We start from the raw sequence: 26,145 nt of genomic DNA on the forward strand, positions 1-26,145 counted from the left end.
GAAGTCATGCGCCGGCCCGCCCGCTCGCTGCAGTGCATTCATAGTGAGTACAGAGGCTGGTGATTTTATCAATAGGAGTTTATCAATAGGAGAGCGATTGTTTCAGCAGTGAAGAAAGACTTTGCATGCAAAGACAGTTATGTGCGCGGGGCCTGCCGCGACTAGCCTCCAGCCCCTCCCCACACTGTAACTAATGTATCGCCGGCCACGCTGTGCAGCATAGCGGCCGGTGATACATCAGTGTCAGCCACGTAAAAAGTCAACCATCGCTTTATGAGACGCACAGTGTGTCTTATAAAGCGAAAAAATATTTTTGGGTCGGCCAAATCGCCATATCGCAATCGGCGATTATCGCGATACGATTGCTTTGGCGATATATCGTGCAGGCCTAGTTTAGGACCTGACATAAATACACATGATGACACGAGGTTAACCAATAAAGACAGTAGCGGGGTGCAGAATGGTAATGGCACTCTGGGTCAACATTTTCTTCTGTTCTTCTGGATCAAACCCAGCTTAAGCCCCCTCTGGTACTGGGCCACATTCACCAACAGTCAAACCCCACAGCAACACAGCAACATTCGGCGCTGCACCATGTGAACAAATCTCAAAAAGCTCACCTTTCCATGTGGTCTCAAAAACTAGACAATAAATGAGACCAAGTAAGGGGGGTCTGGCCCAGAGGCTTAGGCTAGTTTCACACTAGCGTTCTTGGATTCCGGCAGGCAATTCCGTTGCTGGAACTGCCTGCCGGATCCAGAAATCCGTATGCAAATGGTTATCATTTGTTTCCAGGTCCAGATCCGTCTGACAAATGCATTGAAATACAAACCGGATTCCAAAAAAGTTGGGACACTAAACAAATTGTGAATAAAAACTGAATGCAATGATGTGGAGATGGCAAATGTCAATATTTTATTTGTAATAGAACGTAGATGACAGATCAAACGTTTAATCCGAGTAAATGTATCATTTTAAAGGAAAAATACGTTGATTCCAATTTTCACGGTGTCAACAAATCCCCAAAAAGTTGGGACAAGTAGCAATAAGAGGCTGGAAAAAGTAAATTTGAGCATAACGAAGAGCTGGAAGATCAATTAACACTAATAAAATGTGTTCAATGTGCTGCCCATTGTGTTGGATTGTCAATGCAACCCTCTTCTCCCACTCTTCACACACTGATAGCAACACCGCAGGAGAAATGCTAGCACAGGCTTCCAGTATCCGTAGTTTCAGGTGCTGCACATCTCATATCTTCACAGCATAGACGATTGCCTTCAGATGATACGAGATGTGCAACACCTGAAACTACGGATACTGGAAGCCTGTGCTAGCATTTCTCCTGCGGTGTTGCTATCAGTGTGTGAAGAGTGGGAGAAAAGGGTTGCATTGACAATCCAACACAATGGGCAGCACATTGAACACATTTTGTAAGTGGTCAGAAACTTGTAAATAACTCATGAAAGAATAAAGTTACGTTAAAACCAAGCACACCATTGTTTTTCTTGTGAAATTCCCAATAAGTTTGATGTGTCAAATGACCCTCGTCCTATTGAAAAAACAAAAGTTGGATTCAAAATGGCCGACTTCAAAATGGCCGCCATGGTCACCACCCATCTTGAAAAGTTTCCCCCCTCACATATACTAATGTGCCACAAACAGGGAGTTAATATCACCAACCATTCCCATTTTATTAAGGTGTATCCATATAAATGGCCCACCCTGTATATTTCGGTATGTAGACTTAGCTGCACCTGATTTTGTAAAGAGGTCTTATGGTATCCGTAATATTAGGAAGGTACAGTACTCATGATGCTGCACTGGGCCAGAGGGCCGACGGCAAGGAATAAGCCTGCTATTAATATTATACAATGCAGAAAAGACCCTGCTACTGTACTGAAAAAATGGGTTTGGAGGACCTTAGGTGTCTGGTTGATGACATATACAAGGGGGCGCCAGGGCCCAGATTAGTAATTCAGTGCTATTATAGGATATTGTTTCTATACAGGGGCTCAACGGAGCATTATTGCATTATTTGTAAATTAACCCTTGATCTTTGTAGAAAGCATAGAGAAAAATATATATGGGCTATTTTTTTCAGGGTGATCTGTATATTTTGTTGATACCATTTTAGGGTATGGATGAATCTTTGATAACTTTTTATTCAATTTCTGTCTGAAGGCGAAGGGACAAAAAATTGTGATTTTGCCATTTAGATTTTTTTCCATTATGCCATTCAACATAAGGGATAAATACTTTTATATTGCGATAGTTCAGTCAGTACAGATGTGGCAATGCTAATGATGCTTAATTTTTTATTGTATTTTTTTTTTGCAAAATGGGGAAAGTGGGTGATTTGAATTAATTCATTTTGTTTTATTATTTTTTTCTAACCTTTTTATTACTTTTTTTCCCTTTATTTTTGGACTCCAATGGGACTTTAACATGCAATCATTAGAATGCTTATACCACAAACTTTAGGCACGCTCCGGCTGTGGCATCTGCTCAACACCTGGACAGGCACCATCTCTAAAAACTCAACAATTTACATAAATGTAGGGCGGATGTCAGAAAGGGATTGAAATACAATTATTTTCCTGGAAAACTCCTTTAAGACGTCTTTAATTAAGGCATTAGTTCTGTAGTACTGTCCATCTATAAAGGGTTGGAGAAAAATATTAATGCAGTACAGCTGACTAGTAGATCATGCCCCATGTCTGAATATTACATATTACTGCGGAGGAAGCTAATGAAAAGACCCTTCTACAATACATTCTCAATCTAAACATGACAGCTGTCAAATATACCTGCTGATGAGTTCCGTCAAAGAAGGACTGAAGTGGAAGGTGGAGAATTTAATTGTGGCTGACAATCATAGCACAGGGAGGTAATGAGCCACCAAGGCACAGTAGTGGGCTTGTCAGAAGCACATAAGTACCCTGCATCTGTTTGGCACAAATCTAAGAACTAGAAAAAAAACTTCAGGCACAAAACAAAAGCAACCGAAAATCGAGTTCAATTATAAACCTGTGTTCCCATCTTTTGTTTTTGTAAACTATTACATTACATGAATTTAACCCCTTATCAATATCCCCCATATATGTACGGCAGATGTGCACAGGAAGTGTGTAGACCAGACTTGTGAACTGAAGCTGCCCCTTACACCGAAGATGCAATGGCCAGGGTCGGAGCTAACTTCGATTCCAGTTATTTAACGACCCACCCTCCCCTTAGATGCTACAGTCAGTAACAATTGGCGGTATTGACAGTAAAATTTAAGTTATCATCAATTGGCCCCAGCCCCAAGATCTGCCATCTTATACTTCTATTACAACCTGCCAAAGGCGGGGTGTAATAGGATGGTTCTGCAGGCACAATATACTTCCGAAACAGAAGTACCGCAGTGTATTATACAGGCATTCAAGCATGATAAAATCCCCTAGTTGGACAAGAAAAATAAAATAAAAAAAATAACATTAAAAAAAAATTAAAAACTCTATTAAGTTTCCCATTTCTTGTGTAAAAACAAAACCAATAAAAATAAACACAATTGGTATCACACATATGTTAAAGTATCATAAATCACATAATTTATCTCAAATGAAAACTGGCAAACTGCATGTATAGTTAAGTTTATATTTATACAGTATATATTCTGCCAAATAATCTCTGGATATATCCTGGTGTTTGTACTGCAACCCCCATCATCTACTCAGTAAAGAGAGACTTTATGTTACTTCTACCAAGCTGGCCTAGTCATTGCTTCCACCCTGACTTCTTCTTGTTCTCCTGCCTTGCATCCTACTGCTTATCTACAGTACCTTCAAGAACACTAGAGTCTGCATCATCGGGCAGGAGACCTGAAAGTCCAGAGTGAAGAAGAAGGGTTATGGCTGTGCCTTTCCTATCACTGCACGCATGACTGAGTAGAGCTCTGGAGGCTGGAGCATGGTTAGCCACTGTGAGAAAAACAACCATCTTCAATGCCACCACCATCTCTACCATCCTCTCTACTAGTCCCCATGCCTTCCTTGTGGACTAGCGCGTTGCACCTGCATAGTAACAAAAAATATCCAAACCGTAAGGGAACATGGCTCCTCCTGCCGGTCATTGGCCGTATTGTCTATATGCACCGCAATTGACAGCTGGGGCCAGTAATTGCAGGCACATACGGCTCATCACCATTTTACCAGTGTAAACACAGACAGAGCACTGCTGGAGCAGCAGAGGATTTAAAGGCTATGTACACCTTTGGGGGCAATTTTTATTTTTATTTTTACTATTGCATTGTGCTCATTTTGAGCTAAAAATCTTTTTTTAATTGGTCTTTACAAAAAAAAATGGAGCCCTTTTTCTGTACAGAGCTAAGATGCTCTAGTAGCAGTTTCTGGATTTTCTCTCTTTTCCGTTAGTTGGGGAACTGACGGGCTCCTTATCTCTGCTCTCTGACATTATAAACACTCATTATAGCTAAGTTCTTATCTTACTGATAATAATGTGGCTTCAATAAGTGTTTATGACCCCTTAGTAGTTTAGAGATAACGTTTATTAGATGACCAGCATAAAGTGAAGGTGAAAGCACCAGTCACACAGCTAGAAAAACTGTTAACCCTTTGTGACAGAACGGCTCAATATTTTTAATAAAGGCCAATTGAAAATATGATTTTTAGTGAAAATTAGCAAAATGCTATCTCCTGTATACTTCGTATCATCCATGTGTATAAATATTTCTCATTCACAATTCGCCATGTTGCACGGGAATAGAGACTACATGGTTAATTTAATGTATTCTGAACAGCTATTTGACAGTTAGTGTAGGGTGAGGTGGCAGTGGTAGACGGGCATAGGTCATGTTCAGCCTTGAATCAATTATTTTTTGCAGGCTATTTCAACAATGTTCTTCTTATAGTTTTATTGTTCTGAAGTCTTGAGAAATATCATCTGCTTTCCAAAGTTGAACGTGAACTTAACTCTTTTGGCAGTAGCGGTGACCATGAAGCAAGGCGACACATCTTATCTCACTTTCTCAGGTGGCCTGAGCAGCTAAGAGTTTTTTTTTTTTAACAGGGCAGCCGAGTTAATTATTGGTTACCTCATTTGCAAAGAGATTTTGAAACAGAACATGAAACATAACCTTGTGTGAACGAATGGCCGTGGCGCAAAATTAACAATTAACCTCAATGATTTCTTCTTTTAATTATGTTTGTACTTATAGATTCATGCTGTGTAGGGTCATGTTGAAAGCTTATAAAAGCAAGGCAAGTGCAATCGTGGACACTGTTCATCTCCCTTCATTTAACCCATGCTATCCTATAAGTCTGCCTGTCAACGCTTCTCAATCTTTGCTCCATAAAACTGGGATGACAAGGTCGCCTGGATGCATGCAAGGGCGAAGCTACAGGGGGGTGCAGAGGGGCCATTTGCACCAAGGCCAAAGCGCTTGAAGGGGTCCAAAGGCCCCACTGATGCATAAGACACCAGTATCACCAATGTTACCTATAGGAACATGCACAGCATGCATGACTATCCAGCCAATAAGGAAATAGACCACATTATTTAAAGGGAACCTGTTACATTGATAAAGCAGTTCAATTTGTCGGCACTATGTTATACAGCAGGAGCTAGCAGATTGATATGCAGTATAAGGTGCAATTTTTTCATTTACATCTCTGCTCTTTCTTGGCTTAGGAGTCCAGTAGGCGGTCCTGTCCAGTGATTGACAGCTATTTCTGTATGCCCACTGGCTGGAAGGCTGTCCATCAGTGAATAGGACCACCCACTGGACTCCTAAGCATAGAGAGAGCAGAGATTTACATGAATAAATCACAACTTTTAATGGAGCTTTATGCTCTATATCAATCTGCTCAGCTCCTTCTGCTCTATAACATGTAGACAAATGTATAGCCAGTGTTGGACTGATGTTCTTTGGACCCATCAGCAGAAATTATTTTCAAGTCTCAACCCATATTTAACCAATAAAGTTTTGAATCACAGAAAAAGACCCTAGTGGCAAGTGACTGGCTGGCACCCAAATGGTATTTTTTTCTCCTGAATTTTTGGAATTCTTTATGATATCAGAGTCTGGGCCCACCAGTGGATCTTCTGCTACTCTGGTGGGTCAGGCCAACCCTGTGTATAGCGCATTACAGTTTGTACCTGCCTTAGCATATGAGCGGGTGCTGTTTTCCTATGAAGCCCTACTTTTGATGGCCAAGTCTACCAACAGATCAGGGATGTGGCACTGGGGAGCCCTTCTGCCTCCATATATGTCAGTTTGTTCCTAGGCTGGTGGGAGGTTACCTGCATCTTCTCTGAAAAATGCAACATTGACACCCAAATGTATGTCAATAGCTTCGCCAAGGAAATGAACAACGAATGAACAACATAGGACTCAGATTTGACACTTACATTGAAAGTACATTCCTAGATTTTAATATTGATCGGCTATCCTCAGGATAGGCCATCAATATCTGATTGGTGAGGTTCTGACACCTTGCACACCCACCAATCAACTATTTCCGTTTAACTACTCCAGCATCATTGCCAGAACTACACAGCTCCATCCTTTCTGTTGTGGACAAAGCTGGTAATGCACTGCTTACATTGAAGGGAATGGGAATACCAAGCTCTGTCCACTACACAATGGACAAAGCTGTGTACTTCTGGAGCTAGAGCTAATGCAGAACAGCTGACTGGTGAACCCCGACCATCAGATATTGATGGCCTATTCCTGAGGATAGTCCATCAATATTAAAATCCTGGAAAATCAGCTGTTTGAGAAGGCACCAAAGCTCCTGTGAGTGCTGCGGCCTTATCTTATCTTACCAAGCACAGCGCCGTACATTGTATAGTAGCTGTGCTTGGTATAGCTCTCAGCCCCATTCATTTCTATGGTGCTGAGCTGCGCCGAGGCCACGTGACTGATGAACATGACGTCCCATGGCCTAGGAAAAGCTTCGAGAAGGCAGCGGCGCTACCAGTGCCTTCTCAAACAGCTGATCAGCGGGGGTCCCGGGTGTCAGACCACCATCAATCAGACACTGATGACGGATCCAGAGGGTATTATGCAAAATGAGCATCAGGGATGCTTAAAATAAAAGATCCGACAGATCAGAAGAACGGAAAACTAAACTGTTATGTGAACCCGGCCTTAGTTATGTCCCACCCCTCATTTAGTCCCCAGTTGAAATGTAAGTGATTAGGTCTTTCAGCTAAAGGAGATTTTCAGGAGTTTAACATTGATGCGCTATCCTTAAAGAGGACCTTTCATGGGTTTGTAGGAAGCGAGATAAATATCTGTACCTGCGGGGTACCCCCCGCTGATGTTGCCACCCTGCCTGTTTTTTTAAAATAGCGATCCTGTGCCCTGTTATGGCCCCCCCGCAATACACGGGTGCCGTTCCGTGGGCATTCCGCATCACGGATGCGGACCCATTCACTTTAATGGGTCCGCAAATCTGGGGATACGGAATGGAAGCACGGAACGGAACACTACGGAAGCACTACGGAGTGCTTCCGTGGGGTTTGGTCCCGTACTTCCGTTCCGCAAAAAGATAGAACATGTCCTATCTTTTTGCGGAACGGCCGGATCGCGGACCCATTAAAGTAAATGGGTCTGCCATCCGCTGCGGCTGCCCCACGGATGGTGTTCGTGCATTGCGGGTTGCATTTTTTGGGCCGCAGCACGACCACGGGGCGCACACGTTCGTGTGCAGGAGGCCTAAGGCTGAGCATCGAAGCAATGGGGTAGACACGCAGTCTTTCTCTGTGGCCGTCTCCTTCTTCCCTGGCTGTAGTGCTGTCCAAACGCAGCGGAGAGCGTCAGAGCCAGGGAAAAAAAAAACAATTAGAATATTGAGCGCGAAATTTGCAGGGGGCCATAACGGGGCGCAGGATCGCTATTTAAAAAAAAACAGGCAGTGCGGCAGCATCAGCGGGGAGGGGGGGGGGGGTACCCCGCAGGTACAGATATTTATCTCACTTCCTACAAACCCATGAAAGGTCCTCTTTAAGGATCATTTACACTATAGTGATTCATGGTGGACGATAATCGTATAATGTGAATGTATGTAGCGACTAAACGATTTTACCAAAACGCTGGTTCAAAACTTGTGAAATTGTTAAAGTGATCAGGTAAATTATTGTTTGTTGTTAATGAGTTGCGGCCATGTAAATGTGTATCGTGTGACCTTTCTCTGATGACTGGACCTGTCTGATCACTGTACACGATCAACTGTGAACCAATTTGTTCACGATGCTCCCTGCACGTAAATGCTCGTCGTTATATCTCTCTCCTCCACCCCCACGATCAGCTGTTTTCAGGAGCTTTGTGCTGTAACCGCGCACTAGAACACCGCAGCGCTGTACAGTCTGCAGTGGCCGAGTCTGGTTATTGCAGCGCTGCTCCCATTCAAGTGAATGACAGCTGTGCAGTTAAAGTAGGTCATCAGTATCTGATTGGTGGGGGTCTGACAAGCAGGACCCCCACCGATCAGCAGTTTGAGAAGGCACCAGCGCAGAGGCTTTTTCCGGCTTTTCCTAGGCCAGTGGCATCACGCTCATCGGTCACGTGGCCTAGGAGCAGCTCAGCCACATAGAAGTGAATGGGTCTGAGCTCAATATGAAGCACAGCTGCTATACAATGTCCGGGGCTTTGCTTAGTGAGCTAGAGAAGAACGCGATGCCACTACAAGCGCTGGTGCCTTCTCAAATTGATCGGCGAGGGATAGGTCATCAGTATTAAAATCTCAGAAAACCACTTTAAGCAACAACCCAGGCACATACTGCTTACAAGACACATCAATGCATTTGACATCATGATTTAATAATTAAAAGGAACCTGTCACTATGAACACGGTGTCTGAGCTGCAGGTTATAGAGCAGGAGGAGCTGAGCAGATTGATGTATAGTTTTATGAGAAAAGATTCAGACAAATTTGTGTTTTATTAAAGGGGTTTTCCAGGAGTTTTATGACTATTGACGACCTGTTCTCTGGATAGTGGACAAAAGTGTTTGTAGAGCAGCACCCACGGACATAAATGGTCAGACCAGTAATGCAACAGCCGAGCCACGACCGCAGATCCTCAGCAGTCGACCGTATAGCAAATGAAGAGAGGTAGCGGCAGAATCCCCAGTGAATCCTTTATTGGACGGACTTCACAGAAAGTCTGCCATAAAATCAAGCAGCAACGTTTTGGCTGTATCCCAGCCTTTGTCAAGCCTGATACTGATGACCCACTGGTGTATACAATCTCCAATAATTTATGTAATCTCCACTAGTATCGGAATATGGTAATAGCATGTATTGGACTGGGCACAAATAGATAAGGGAAGCGGATCGATATGGTATTTATGCGCATCCATTTTTACCCCTGGCTACATGGGGATACGGTTGTTTATATAAATATTCGCTAGGTATATCAAGATTCACATTTATACGCAAGGATATCACATACAGTGGATATAAAAAGTCTACACACCCCTGTTAAAATGTCAGTTTTCTGTGATGTAAAAAAATGAGACAAAGATTAATATAATAATTTCAGAACTTTTTTGTAACCTATAAACTGTACAACTCAATTGAAAAACAAACTGAAATCTTTTAGGTAGAGGGAAGAAAAAATATAAAAATAAAATAATATGGTTGCATAAGTGTGCACACCCTTAAACTAATACTTTGTTGAAGCACCTTTTGATTTTATTACAGCACTCAGTCTTTTTGTTGATGCGTCTATCAGCATGGCACATTTTGACTTGACAAGATTTGCCCACTCTTCTTTGCAAAAACACTACAAATCTGTCAGATTGCGAGGGCATCTCCTGTGCACAGCCCTCTTCAGATCACCCCACAGATTTTCAATCGGATTCAGGTCTGGGCTCTGGCTGGGCTATTCCAAAACTTGAATCTTCTTCTGGTGAAGCCATTCCTTTGTTGATTTGCATGTATGCTTTGGGTTGTTGTCATACTGAAAGATGAAGTTCCTCTTCATGTTCAGCTTTCTAGCAGAAGCCTGAAGGTTTTGTACTAATATTGACTAGTATTTGGAACTGTTCATAATTCCCTCTAGCTTAACTAAGCCCCAGTTCCAGCTAAAGAAAAACAGCCCCTTGGCATGATGCTGCCACCACCATGCTTCACTGTGGGTATGGTGTTCTTTTGGTGATGTGCAGTGTTGTTTTTGCGCCAAACATATGTTTTGGAATTATGGCCAAAAAGTTCAACCTTGGTTTCATCAGACCATAACACCTTTTCCCACATGCTTTTAGGAGACTTCAGATGTGTTTTTGCAAAATGTAGCCTGGCTTGGATGTTTTTATTCGTAAGAAAAGGCTTTCTTCTTGCCACTCTACTCCATAGCCCAGACATATGAAGAATACGGGAGATTGTTGTCACATGTACCACACGGCCAGTACTTGCCAGATATTCCTGCAGCTCCTTTAATGTTGCTGTAGGCCTCTTGGTAGCCTCCAAGACCAGTTTTCTTCTCGTCTTTTCATCAATTTTGGAGGGACGTCCAGTTCTTGGTAATGTCATTGTTGTGCCATATTTTCTCCACTTGATGATGACTGTATTCACTGTGTCCCATGGTATATCTAATGCCTTGGAAATTCTTCCCTACCCTTCTCCTGACTGATACATTTTAACAATGAGATCCCTCTGATGCTTTGGAAGCTCTCTGTGGACCATGGTTTTTGCTGTGGGATGCGACTAAGAAAATTTCAGGAAAGACCAACTAGAGCAGCTGAACTTTATTTGGGGTTAATCAGAGGCACTTTAAATGATGGCAGGTGTATGCTGACTCCTATTTAACATGATTTTGAATGTGATTGCTTAATTCTGAACACAGCTACATCCCCAGTTATAAGAGGGTGTGCACACTTATGCAACCACATTATTTTAGTCATTTTTGTGTTTTTTCACTCCATCTAAAAGATTTCAGTTTGTTTTTCAATTGAGTTGTACAGTTTATAGGTCACGTTAAAGGTGGAAAAAGTTCTGAAATGATTTATCTTTGTCTCATTTTTTTTACATCACAGAAACCTGACATTTTAACAGGGGTGTGTAGACTTTTTATATCCACTGTATATCATCCCTACTAGATGGCAAAGTACAGACCCTCCAACTATTAAAGAATTGTTGGATAAAGTACAACAAACATGTCTTATGGAGGAAATGATGGGTTGGGACAGAGGGCAAAGAGCTACTTTTCTAAAGATTTGGCAACTTTGGTTGAGCTTTTATAAAGCCTCTATTGAGATCTAAAACCTGTTTCATACCATATCTTTTTTTTTTTAAATACTTTATTAGTCATCCAACAATACACATATAAAAATAACATTATTAACATTTATCATCATATTTTTCTTTAACCCCCCCACAACCCCCCCCCCTGCGATGCGTCTTCATTCACCACCACTCCTCGGTTCTAGGACCGAGGAGTATGGTGACGAGTGAGAATCGGAAGTTCTATGAATTCCAGTCTCCCCAAATTCCAATCCGTATTTCTCTGCTTATACAAAATATATTCATATCTCTTAGTAGTGTTCATCAGATTTAACCATGTATTCATAGTGGGACTCTTTCGCAAAAACCAGGAGCGTGCTGTCAAAAGACGTGCCAAAAACATTATCTTGAATAAAAGATTTTTTTTATGTTGCTGACAGCTCACCTTGGCCAACTCACCCAGTACCCAACATTCTGCGGAAAAAGGGATCCGCACCTTCAGTTTTCCCTCAATGTATTTATGAATAGCTCCCCAATAATGTTTCAGCTCTGCACAGGACCAAAACATATGCAGATAGTCCACTTCGGGGACATCGCACCTGGGACAGTTAGAGTCTTTCCTAATCCCACATCTATTAAGTCAGAGTGGTGTAACATAAAGTCTATGTAGAATATTAAACTGAACCACCACGTGATTAAAATTATGTGAGACCAATTTTAAATTCAGAGTTACCTTCTCCTGGTCATCCAAATAAATCATTGGACACTCATTTTTCCAAGTCCTCTGACCAGGAGAGGAAACACCTCCAAATCGAGTTATTAATAAATTTTTATAAAGGTGGGAAATCTTCATCTTCTGGTCCAAATTCCCTATCCACTCATTAAATTGTGTTGAAGTGTATATTTAAAGCCTATTTTTTTCCTGTATACTCAAAAGTGCCGATCTTAACTGTAAATACCGAAACTATAATAATTTCTGTGCTTTTTCTCTCTGTGATAATTCTACAAAAGAAATAATATCTCCATTACTTACTACCTGTGTCAAATATATAATATTACTTTTTTGCCAGTATTGTTCCTTAGCTAGTGCATCTAAAGTTTTGAAATGCTGATTATACCATAAGGGAGTGCATCCTAGTGAGCCTTTCACTCCACACCATAGTCTAATAGCCTGCCATGACTTCACAAAAAGATTCCTGGCTAATATAAATTCCCTATCGGAGTTGGTCAATTGATCAGACTCCAGAAGGGTAAAAAAAATTATCATATGGAGATCTGTTAACTAAGTCCCTGCAAAGTGGGCTATCTTTCCATTCACGGAGAAAAAAAAACTGTGCAGCTAAGAAATATCCCTTGAAGCAGGGGAGGTTAACTCCTCCACTCTCCCGGGGCTTATAGCAATGCTCTAACTTAAGTCTAACCCGTTTCCTCCCCCAGAGTAGATCATTAATAATTCTTTCAATCACCTTAAAATACCTATCCGGGATCCAAACTGGAGAATTCCTAAAGAGATAGAGTAACTGAGGGAGAATCACCATCTTAACTAAATATATTCTATCAGCCTTTGATAAAGGTAAACGAAGCCACGTTGTCATTTTTAACCTTAACTCACCCTAGGGGAGACTCTAATGCCGAGATACTCAAACGAGTATTCAGAGGACTATCCTTGGGGATTGATAATTTATCTAAGGGCATCGTTGTAGTATCTAGTGGCATAATCGTAGTTTTATCCCAATTTACATCCAGATCTGAGGCTTCTCCAAAAGAGTTTATCGTTTGCATAATAGTTAGGAGAGTAGGTTTTGTCTGTTGGGCATAAAATAAAATATCATCAGCATATAGAGAAATGCGATCTTCCGTTCCCAATACCCCAAATCCTAGCATCCTAGGATCTTGTCTAACCCTGGCAGCCAAAGGTTCGATATAGATATCAAATAGAAGAGGAGAGAGTGGACATCCCTGGCGAGTGCCCCTGGTCATAGGAAAACTTCTTGTAAAATACCCATTTATATTTAATCTAGTTTAACCATGTTAATAAACATAGGGCCAAAGCCCATCCTCTGAAGCACTCTCCATAGAAACCCCCACTCAACTCTATCAAAAGCCTTAGACGCATCTATAGACAAGATAGATCGTGAAGGCCCCCCAGAAGTCTGTTTATTAGCAAAAAGACGATGTAGATTATAATGAGTCCCCTTATTGGGAATAAAGCCATTTTGATCTGGATGTACAATTGATGTCATAACGCTAGATAGCCTCATAGCTAAGATTTTAGAATAAAGTTTAACATCTGTGTTAAGGAGAGAAATCGGTCTATAAGATCCCAGCTCACTAGGGTCCTTACCCTTCTTTAATATTACTATTATCGCGGCCTCTGTCATTGTTTCTGGGAGGACTCCCTCTTGTATTGAATCAGAGTGTTCTCCCCAAGTGGCGAAAAACAATCTCCCCGTATTTACGATAGAACTCATACGGGAGTCCATCCAATCCGGGGAAAGAGTTACCTGAACAGGCATTCATTGCATCTTCTATCTCCTGGGGAGACAAATCCATCTCCAAACGTTCCTTTTGCCCATCTGTAAGAACCGGAAGGGAAATAGAGTCCAAGTACGAGTCAATCGCAGCCTCTGAGAGGACACTCTCTGATTCATACAATTCACTAAAATATTTTATAAATACTTCTAATATTCCCTCCTGGTCTTCCACAGCAGTGCCATCAGGCATACGTATACTACAGATCTCTTTCTTTGGATCCTGGCTTACTATTACTCTAGCCAGCATCTTCCCAGGATGACCTGCCTCTGAAAAATATTTTTGTCCTCTAAAGAACAGCTTCTGTTGTGCTTTATCCAGAAGGAAGTCAGAAAAAGCCTGGCTTGTCCTCTGCATAATCTCTCTACCTTCGTCCGTTTTCCCCTTGGCATACCTAGCCATTCCTTCAGCGGCTGCTTACTCTAGTTATTTCTCCTTCATCGCATACTGCTTGCTCAAATTTGCAATTGTACTAATAAAGATCCCTCTCATAAATGCTTTAAACGCATCCCAAATATACTGAGATTTAGCTGAAGCATAATTCCTATCCCAAAAAGAGATAATTTCCTTTTCTATCTGATTATGGTTATCAATTATTAATAGCCAGTGGGGATTCAGTCTAAATGGGGGTTTCACTCTAAAATCATTCCCTGCCATACATAGCTCTAATAAGAAGGGGACACGGTTCTGAGAGGGATTTGGCCTCGTTCTTCATACGTTTAACACAATTTAGGTATTTATCAAGGTCAGGTCAATTCTAGACATAGAGCTTCCAGATTTACTAACCCAGGAAAAAGCACTCTTTTCTCTAAATAGATATTCCCAGACATCCACGAGGCCCACCTCTTGGCAAAAACGATCCAAGGGGGACCCATGGAGCGGGGAGGACCCATTCCATCCAGCGGAGATCCTATCTACCTCTGGATTCATCACACAATTGAAATCCCCATTGACTATCACCAAACAATCAGGCCACTGATCCACAAAGGCCATCAAACAATTCAATACCTGCCTGGAAAATGGAGGGGGGGGGGGATATAAATAAACGCCAAGATACATAGCTTTCCATCAAGCCTACCATAAAGAAAAACATATCTCCCCTGTTTATCCATAGAGGATGCTAGGCATAGAAAGTTAATCTGTTTGTGAATCAATATTGTGACTCCTCTGGTAGTACTCAGTAGTATAATGTGGAGTTATACACCTGTGTAGCCCACCTTCCCCCAAGTCGGGGTATCTTCTCCTGTGAGAAATGAGTGTAGTGTCCCACTAGGTAGGCATGGGCACTACACAAGGGTCAATTGGTTCACGTGTTACTCCTACTCCTAAGGGACAGTGATATTGTATTTAACTATGTGCTTTAATGTATTTTCTATGTGTTTTTACATGCAATGTTTCCCCGTGACATGCATAGCAGGCCTATTAGGGTGTAGTTAGGCATCCTAGACACTAGAGGGAGATAGGGAGCCCCTAGTATAAATGTTCAGGCCCAGACAGGGAGGAGGAAGTCTGTAGTCAGGAGTCTGTGGACACAGAAGTGAGAAGGCATCTTAGCCAGAGATATAGTCCTGGCTGCTAGCTACGACCAGGAGGCTAGTGAAGAACTCTAGCCTGCCTGTAGATAAAGTGAGCCGCAGTTAGCTCAGAAGATTACCCCAAGGTAAGAGATGTACCTTCTGGGAGAAACCTGCAGACACCCTCCAACCAAGCAGTGACATTGCAACCAGCTCAGATAAGTAACCTGATGGGCAGAGGTACTATAAAGTAATAGCAAGGGTCAATATGGGAGGAAGATTAACTACCAAGGATTAAAGCCAGCATTTAGGCATCTGGGCCTTGGGATACAGCCAGCCAGAATAGCTGTGGAGATAGTGCTGCCTGGACTGTGAAGCATTAATTGTGTTCCCTCCAAGTATCTTGCAAGATTATTACCTGCCATTATTGAAAGTAAGCCTGCTTGTGAAATATATGATAAAAGGGACTGCATCAATACCAACTGTATGTACAAAGTTTGGACTGTTTAAAGTAAAGCAACGTTTGGTTCACTATACCACCTGTGTACCTCACTTATTGCTACTGGAAACCGGTGTGCCACCATTACAGGCACTGGCGTCACGATCCTTAAAGGGACTTTGCCCCAGGCACTCAAAACACCTGCAACATCCAGGGCACCTCATCCACCATCAGGCCTGGTCCCTACATACAGAGTGTGCCCCAGAGGAACTTTGTGTCAGCCTCTCCTTCACTGCCGCATGCCTGCCCAGGGTTCTCCTATGAACAGTGAGTAACCCTCGATTGCCCATAACCGTGACCTCACTTCGCAATACCCTGCAGGTCTGGCGTGCTGCATGAGTTTCAACCAAACAGACAATAGCTGGCAGATGTCTCCTTATCAGATCTAATACCGCCTGCCTTTTTAACTTCTCCCCTAAACTTGAACATTCCATGTAAGTATTCTTGTAATCATTAATTAATCCTAAAATCTCCAAGTACCATCCTCCTCAAGCTTCACTCCGTTCCCCACTTGAATGTTAGATGCATCGCAGGACACCCTCCCCTCCATCCCCCCATCCATCTGTTTAGGAGCCATTCCCCCCCCCCCTTTTTTTTTTTTCCTTCTTTCTTCCTTCTTTCCTTCCTGTTCTTTTTTTTTTTGGATTAGCTTGTTCCCCCTTTTTTTTTTTTTTTTGGAGTTAGTGTCCCACTTCCCTTTTTTCCTTTTCCCTTCTTTTTTTTGTTCTCTATTTCCCGCCCCTTTTCCCTATCCCCCTTTTTTTTCCCCCTTATCCGTGTACTTTTTATTAATTTTTTTCAGTACGCTGTGTTGTTTATTAAAATTAAATAGAGGGGGAGAAAAAAGGGAAAAACTAAAGGGAGCACAAACTCCAGAGGGTAAAAGGAAAATGGTATCAGTCCAGACAAGGTAGGGGGACAAGGATAGATCTCACCAAGCCCAGATCTTCAAGTTCTGGCTCCAATCTTCATAGGACCTCAGACCAGCGAAGACAAGAGTTCCAAACATAGTGTCCAAACAGAGGGATCCATCCAACCAGAAGGGGACAGCCGGGCAGCACTTCAGCAGGGAGCAGGGAGACCGGACAGGAGGCAAGAGCAGGAGGCAGGGAAGAGCTACAAACATACGCAGCCCCAGACACATGAAGCGGGCCGCCACAGCAGATAGATCCGGGGGGCGCCCAGAACACAGCGCTCTCACCCCCTCCAAGACGGGCAAGCAAACCTCAGTCAGCGTCCACCATGCAGCTCAGCATCCGGAAGGCATACACAGGTCAGTAGGGAATGGAAGTTGAAATCCGGGGGGAGCGCCCAGAACACAGCGCTCTCACCCCCTCCAAGACAAGCAAATAAACTTCGATCGGCGTCCGCAAGCAGCTTAGCGTCCGGGATGCATACAGAGGTCGGTAGGGGTCAGTGGAAGTTTTCAGAACCGCGAACCGAAGAGACTCTCAGGACATGTTCCGGCCGGCATTAGGGGGGGGGGAAGAGCGCAACGCTGCACCGTCACGTCATCACGTCCTCACCGTGCTCCCCTGGATTCCACATACACAAAGTACAACTTTTTTCCTTCTTCTGCTCTTAAAGGGAGTCTGTCATCACAGTTTCACCTTTTTAACCCTTCCCATAGCTTTCTAGCAGCATTACAGTTGATAAAAACGTTACCTTTATAAGCAATCGTAGACTTATAAAACTGGCAAAAATCATCTTAGTAGGATATGCAAATGAGGGCTCGCAAGTGCCCAGGGGCGGCGTCAACCTCGTAGGTGCCGAGGCAGCTCTGCCTTATCGTCGCTTCCCCCCGCCCAGTCTTTCCCTCTGCCCGCCCATTTTCTTACTTCTTCTCTCGCCGAGATCCCGCGCCTACGCGCTGATTTCGTTGGCCGGCGCATGCGCACTGCGAAGTCCATTCCTGGTACGGCATCACAGTAATTAATGCGCATCCGAGAGAAGAAGTAAGAAGATGGGCGGGCAGAGGGAAAGACTGGGCGGGGGGAAGCGACGATAAGGCAGAGCTGCCTGGGCACCTACGAGGTTGACGCCGCCCCTGGGCACTTGCGAGCCCTCATTTGCATATCCTACTAAGATGATTTTTGCCAGTTTTATAAGTCCACGATTGCTTATAAAGGTAATGTTTTTATCAACTGTAATGCTGCTAGAAAGCTGTGGGAAGGGTTAAAAATGTGAAACTGTGATGACAGACTCCCTTTAATAGGGTTTCATGGGTCACTTCTAGAGTTGAGCGGACACCTGGATGTTCGGGTTCGCCGGGTTCGGCCGAACTTCGCAAAAAAGTTTGAGTTTGGGACCCGAACTTGACCCTGAACCCGAACCCCATTGAAGTCAATGGGGATCCGAACTTTGGAGCACTAAAATGGCTCTAAAAAAGGCATGTAAAGGGCTAGAGGGCTGCAAAAGGCAGCAAAATGTGGTTAAGAGCATGGCAAGTGCTCCACAAACAAATGTGGATAGGAAATTACTTAAAATAACATAAAATAGGTAAAAAAATAAAAAATAAATCTTGATCTAGGAAGAGAAGGTCCATATGGAGTAGGAGGTTGAGGAGGCGGTGGATGTGGCGGTGTAGGTGGAAGCGGTGGTGGAGGAGGAGGTAGCCAACACAGTTTTTTTGTTTTGTTTTGTTTTTTACTTTATTTTATTATTTTTTATTATTTTTATTTAAATTTGGGTAGACCCCAAAACATTGAGAAATATAAAAAATAAAACAAAGAGAAAGTGCACTGGAGTACAACAATGGCTGGGTGAGGCTGGTATACATGTCTATTCTGCACAAGGTACGGACAAGTCCTGTGGGATCCCTGCCTGGTTCATTTTAATGAACGTGAGCTTGTCCACATTGGCTGTGGACAGGCGGCTGCGCTTGTCTGTGATAACCCCCTCCTGCCGTGCTAAACAAACGTTCAGACAATACACTGGCTGCAGGGCAGGCCAGTACCTCGAAGGCGTAAAGGGCAAGCTTAGGCCATGTGCCCAATTTGGAGACCCAGAAGTTAAAGGGGGCAGACCCATCAGTCAGTACGTGTAGGCGTGTGCACACATACTGCTCCACCATGTCGCACGTCCCCGTGACGTCCACGATCCAATTGGATATTTTCTCTATCAACTTTCGATGTTCTTTTATGCACCTACCATGGTGATCACGGGTAACAGGGAATCAGGGTTCCATGCCAGAGAGGGAGCCTGAGAAAGGGATACCACATTCAAGGGAGGTCAATGGCTGAAATCTGATTGGATAGAAATGTGGGACAAGTTATTAAAGCGGAAGAATCGAAGGAAAGGAGGGGGCGCTGCAATTACCCACTCCTGACTCGGGGAGGTAGTGACGATAAATAACAATACAGGACTCTTAAGATGCCCTGTTATTGGAATGAGTAATAAATAATTACATGGAATGTCAGTGCGGTATTTTGGATTAGGAAACGTTATACAGGAGAGCCGCTTTGTTGACTCTAGATAACTTCTGCCTGATCGCACGTCCCTGTGACGTCCGCGATCCAATTGGATATCTTCCCTATCATGGTGATCACGGGTAACGGGGAATCAGGGTTCCATGCCGGAGAGGGAGCCTGAGAAAGGGATACCACATCCAGGGGAGGTCAATGGCTAAAATCTGATTGGGTGGAGAGGGTGGGTCAAGTTATTAAATTAAATTCAGCACATGCGCCAGGCAAGGGATGTGCGTCAAACCGGCTAGGCCCAGAGCTGCTATGAGATTTTGCCCATTATCGCACAGCACCAGGCTGGGCTTGAGGCTCACTGGCACCAACCACTCATCGGTCTGTTTTTCCTTGCCCGTCCACAGCTCCTGCGCAGTGTGGGGTTTGTCCCCCACACAGATAAGTTTCAAAACTGCCTGCTGTCGTTTACCCCTGGCTGTGCTGAAGTTGGTGGTGAAGGTGTTACGGTGACCGGATGAGGAGGTGGTAGAGGATGAGAAAACGGAGTAGGAAGAGGAAGCAACAGGAGGCAAAGAGAAATGCCCTGCAATCCTCGGTGGTGGAAGGACATCCGCCTCAGTCCCAGCCGCCACTGCATTTGCCCAGTGTGCTGTTAGGGAGATATAACGTCCCTGACCGTGCTTACTGGTCCACGTATCCGTAGCTAGGTGGACCTTGCCACAGATGGCGTTGCGCAGTGCACACTTGATTTTGTCCCCCACTTGGTTGTGCAGGTAAGGGATGGCTCGCCTGGAAAAGTAGTGCCAGTTGGGCACAACATACTGTGGGACAGCCACAGCCATCACATTCTTAAAACTGTCCATGTCCACCAGACGGAATGACAGCATTTCAAAGGCCAGGAATTTGGAAATGCTGGCATTCGGGGCCAGGGATCGCGGGTGGGTAGGGGGGTACTTCCTCTTTCGCTCTAGTGTTTGGGAGATAGACAGCTGAACGCTTCCATGGGACATTGTGGAGATGCTTGGTGACCAAGGTGGTGGCGTTGCTGCCACATCCTCTGTTTGCGGGGTGGCCGGTGCCACTGTCACTCCAGAGGTGGAGGAAGAGGCTGAGACTGCAGCAGAAGAGGGAGCAGGAGAAGCCTGAGACCTTTCTTGGCTTTGGAGGTGTTTACTCCACTGCAGCTCGTGCTTTGCAGGTTGTGCTTAGGGTTAGAACGTTTATGCCTCGCTTCAGGCTCTGATTGCACAGGGTGCAAACTACTCATGTCTTGTCGTCTGCACATTGTCTGAAGAACTGCCACGCCAGGGAACTCCTTGGAGCTGGCTTTGGTGTGCTCGGTCCCTGGGTGCAGTGGGCAGTAGCAGGCGTACTGTCTAGGGGACGGCCGCTCTGCTTTTGCACTCTCCTCCGTCTTTTTCTGTGCTGGTGGCTCTGTGTGACCACCGCCTCTTCCTCCGAACTGCACAGATCACTCGCATGACCTTGATTCCATGTGGTGTCTAGGACCTCATCGTCCTCCACATCATCTTCCACGCAGTCTTCTCCCCTGTCCTCATTGTCGGTCTGCAGACTGCAGAAAGCCGCAGCAGTTAGCACCTGTGATTCTTCATCATCAGAGACGTTCTGCGGTGGTCTTCCCATGTCCTCATCCTCAAACATAAGTGGTTGGGCATCGGTGCACTCAATCAATGGAACAGACGATTTTTTTTTAATTTTGGTCCCTGTCACCTATGCAGAGCAGGGGTTTTTCAACGGCAAAAATGGGTTAATGTCACCCAACAATGTAACAGACAATTTTTTTTAAATTATTTCCCTGTCTGCTATGTGAAAACAGGGATAAAACAGCCAAAAAAGGGTTAATGTCAGGTGCAGGTGTACTTCACACAAAAATTGGTTTGTCGCCCACCTAACTAACAGACGGATTAAGTATTAAATTATTAATATTTATTTTAAAAGTTCCATTGCGCCCACCCAAAAATTGCTGTAGGAAGGTCAGTTACAGAATGAACAGACAGATAAATTATCTTTCTGTGTTCGGGGTGTAAAAATGGTGCATTGCACATGTGCCCTGTCTGTACAATTGTGTACCTGGCCTATGTTGATGCAGGAACCCACCCTCCGAGCCACTTGTGAATGACTGGCCTGATAACCGTGGAAATGTCACCCCACAATCCTACAGATGGATTTACTGTATTTATTTGCCTGGCTGTCAGATATGCAGCCCAGGCCGCAAAGGTACTTTATGGCCAAAAAAAAGTGTTTTTTTCACCCACAATGTCCAAGTTGTATTTACTGATTATATTTCACTATCAGATTTGCAGTGCAGGCCGCAAAGGTACTTTCTGGCAAAAAAAATAATGATTTTTTCACCCACAGTGAAAAAGATGGATTTACTGATTATATTTCACTATCAGATTTGCAGTGCAGGCTGCAAAGGTACTTTATGGAAAAAAAGATATGATTTTTTCGCCCACAAATGAAATGAAAGAGATGGATTTAACTGATTTTATTTCACTATCACAAATACAGTTCAGGCCGAAAAGGTACTTTATGGCCAAAAAAATGTGTTTTTTTTTCCACCCAGAATGTCCCAGTCATTTTTACTGATTATATTTCACTATCAGATTTGTACTTTATGGCCAAAAAGAAGTGTTTTTTTTCACCCACAATGTCCCAGTTGTATTCACTATCAGATTTGCAGTGCAGGACGCAAAGGTACTTTATGGGGAAAAAAAAGATGATTTTTTCACCCACAGTGAAACAGATGGATTTAACCGACTTTCTTTCACTATCACAAATGCAGTGCAGGCCGAAAAGGTACTTTATGGCCAAAAAAAAGTGTTTTTTTTCACCCACAATGTCCCAGTCGTTTTTACTGATTATATTTCACTATCAGATTTGCAGTGCAGGCCGCAAAGGTACTTTATGGAAAAAGAAATATGATTTTTTTCACCTACAAATGAAACGGATGGATTTAACTGATTTTCTTTCATTATCACAAATGCAGTGCAGGGCGCAAATGTACTTTTTAGCAAAAAAAAAATTAACCACCTGCCATCTGGACCATTTGCCCCCTTCCTGACCAGGCCAAATTTTGCAAAACTGACATATCTCACTTTATGTGGTAATAACTTTGGAACGCCTTTATTTATCCAAGTCATTCAGAGATTGTTTTCTCGTGACACATTGTACTTCATGATAGTCATAAATTTGAGTCAAAATATTTCACCTTTATTTATAAAAAAATCCCAAATTTACCCAAAAATTTGAAAAATTCGCAATTTTCTAAATTTCAATTTCTCTGCTTTTAAAACAGAAAGTGATACCTCAAAAAATATTTATTATTTAACATTCCCCATATGTCTACTTTATGTTGGCATCATTTTGGAAATGTCATTTTATTTTTTTAGGACGTTAGAAGGCTTAGAAGTTTAGAAGCAATTCTTCAAATTTTTAAGAAAATTGCCAAAACCCACTTTTTAAGGACCAGTTCAGGTCTGAAGTTACTTTGTGGGGCCTACATAGTGGATACCCCCATAAATGACCCCATTGTAGAAACTACACCCCTCAAGGTATTCAAAACCGATTTTACAAACTTTGTTAACCCTTTAGGCGTTCCACAAGAATTAAAGGAAAATGGAGATCAAATTTTTAAATTTCACTTTTTTGCCAGATTTTCCATTTTAATAAATTTTTTTCTTTAACACATCGATGGTTAACAGCCAAACAAAACTCAATATTTATTACCCAGATTCTGCGGTTTACAGAAACACCCCACATGTGGTCGTAAACTGCTGTATGGGCACACGGCAGGGCGCAAAAGAAAAGGAACCCCCCATGGTTTTTCGATGCCATGTCCCATTTGAAGCCCCCTGATGCACCCTTACAGTAGAAACTCCCAAGAAGTGACCCCATTTTGGAAACTAGGGGATAAGGTGCCAGTTTTATTAGTACTATTTTTGGGTACATATGATTTTTTGATCATTCATTATAACACTTTATGGGGCAAGGTGACCAAAAAATTGGTTGTTTTAGCACAGTTTCTATTTATTTATTTTTACAGCGTTCACCTGAGGGGTTCAGTCAAGTGACATTTTTATAGAGCAGATTGTTACGGACGTGGCGATACCTAATATGTATACTTTTTCTCATTTATTAAAGTTTTACACAATAATAGCATTTTTGAAACAAAAAAATTATGTTTTAATGTGTCCATGTTCTGAGAGCTATAGTTTTTTTATTTTTTGAGAGATTTTCTTATGTAGGGGCTCATTTTTTGCGGGATGAGGTGACGGTTTTATTGGTACTATTTTGTGGGACATACGCGTTTTTGATCACTTGGTGTTGCACCTTTTGTGATGCAAGGTGACAAAAATTGCTTGTTTTGACACAGTTTTTTTTTTTTTTTTTTTACGGTGTTCACCCGAGGGGTTAGGTCATGTGATATTTTTATAGCGCTGGTTTTTACGGACGCGGCAATACAATACCTAATATGTATACTTTTTTTTTTTCTATTTTTTACTTTTTTTTTTCATTCCTTACTTGGGGACTTTTTTTTTTTACATGTGAAACTTTTTTTAAATTTTTTTTTTTTTCAACCTTTTATTTTTTATTTTTTTATTTTACACTTTTCGTCCCCCATAAGGTCATACAAGACCTCTGGGGGACATTTACTTCACTTTTTTTTTTTTTTTTTTTTCACTGTTGATTTGTCCTGTAACTGGGGCTGACATAGTAGCCCCAGTTACAGGACAAATACACCCCTAGAGAGGCTGTACAGCAGCAATCCAGCACTGTACAGCCTCAGAGCAGGGCTGATCGAGGTCTCTGAGAGACCTCACACAGCTCCTGCACACTCCGGTCCCGGCGGTCACATGACCGCCGGGCCGGAACAGGAAGCGCTGTGTATGCAGCGATCCGGAAGGCAGGGACACCTGGGAACTGTCCCTGCCTTGTCTTAGGGTTGCCCTGCTGTCACTGACAGCGGGCAACCCGATCAGCAGCTGCACGATCAGCGTGCAGCTGCACTTTCTGAACGGACGTTCTGGAACGTCCGTTCAGAAATAGACGTCCACCCATAGGACGTTTATATCCTATGGGCGGACGTAAAGCGGTTAATTTGTCCCCCCAAAATCTTACAGATGGATTTACTGAATTGATTACACTCAATACGCAGCATAGGTGTACTTTGCAGATATAAATGTGAATATGTCACCCCCTGGGTCCCTGAATTCACAGACGGATTACCTATATTATTTTACCTTCCCCTGGCACATATGCAGTACAGGTGCACTTAAAAAATTGGTATATATTGCCCACTGAACTAAAAGAACAGGGTTAAATTATTGTCCCTGACACATATGCAGTGCTGGTGCACTGCACTTGCACAAAATGGCCGCCGACACCCACCTAACTAACAGACGGATAAAACGTATTTTTCTGTGTCACTGGGCTCAGGGCAGGGTACAAAAATGTTGCATTGCACCCACAAATTTTTTTTTGCTGTAGATCGCAGAGTTAACAACAAGTTCTGATATCAGATTCTTTCCTATTCTCTCCCTCACAGCAGCAGCATCCTCTCACTACACTAGTAAAAACTGATGTGACCTGCAGCGCTACGTGAATCCAGCTTATATAGAGGCTGGGTCACATGCTGCACTGGCCAATCACAGCCATGCCATAGTAGGCATAGCTGTGATGGCTTCTAAGGGCACACGAGTTAAACGCTTGTTGATTGGCTGCCTTGCTCAAAAAGCGCCATTAAATCGCCTAACACCGAACTCGAACCCGAACTTTTACTGAGATGTTCGGGTCCGGGGTCAAAAAATCCTAAAGTTCGGTACGAACCCCACAGTTCGGGTTCGCTCAACCCTAGTCACTTTCTATAGGTATAAAGTCATTGTTATCTATCTGAGGCAAATTGACATTACTGACTACTTGATACTGCCTACAAATTGGCGTGGTATTAAAAAGCAGGAATTGCTCAACCCCATATGCAGTGGCGCATCTATACCGGGGGGGCAGATCCTGCACTTGTGGTCCGCTGCTAATGGCAATCCCCAGCAAAAATGCATACAATGGAGGATGCCTGCAGTGGACCACAAGTACCACAATGGACATCCTACACAGGATAGCAAATGTGTGGATGTGATAAACAGTATAAATAATATAACAAAAACAAAGACAGGTGCACTCTGCGGTCTTACTAACCCTCCTACTGGTGTAAAATTGAGAATTAGCTAACATATCCTGCTTGGAGACATGTCTGAGCCTGAGCACCGCGCCAAGGTTTCTCAAGTAGCTTGCGAACTAACGCTAAACCTACCTGGGCCATATGGGCAATACCAGGAGCCAGTGGGCGAATTACAGGAGCGCTATATTATTTTTACTGTTTATCACATCCACACATTTGCTATTCTGTGTAGGATGTCTATTGTGGCACTTGTGGTCCGCTGCAGGCATCCTCCATTGTATGCATTTTTGCTGGGGATTGCCATTAGTAGCGGACCACAAGTGCAGGATCTGCCCCCCCCGGTATAGATGCACCACTGCATATGGGGTTGAGCACTTCCTGCTTTTTAATACCACGCCAATTTGTAGTTTGTATTTAGAATTTTTTGGAGGTGTAGAAACTCCTATTCTGAATGTGCTTTTATTTCCATCCAGAGGCAGCATTCTGGTGCACATGTGAGGCCCGGGCTATATCAGCCAGTCTTGGGTGGGGCTCAGAGCTCTCAGCCTCCTCCCATTGTATGCATGGTCACATGCTGGAGTTTACTGAGAGATTGCTTTGAGTCGGACCTTGCGCTCCTGTAATTTGCCCACTGGCTCCTGGTATTGCCCATACGGCCCAGGTAGGTTTAGCGTTAGGTCCCGAGCTACTTTAAAAACCTTGGCGCGGTGCTCGGGCTCAGACATGTCCTCCAAGCAGGATATGTTGGCTAATTCTCAATT

Source organism: Bufo bufo, chromosome 3, assembly GCF_905171765.1.
Source record: "Bufo bufo chromosome 3, aBufBuf1.1, whole genome shotgun sequence".
Classification (NCBI taxonomy): domain Eukaryota; kingdom Metazoa; phylum Chordata; class Amphibia; order Anura; family Bufonidae; genus Bufo; species Bufo bufo.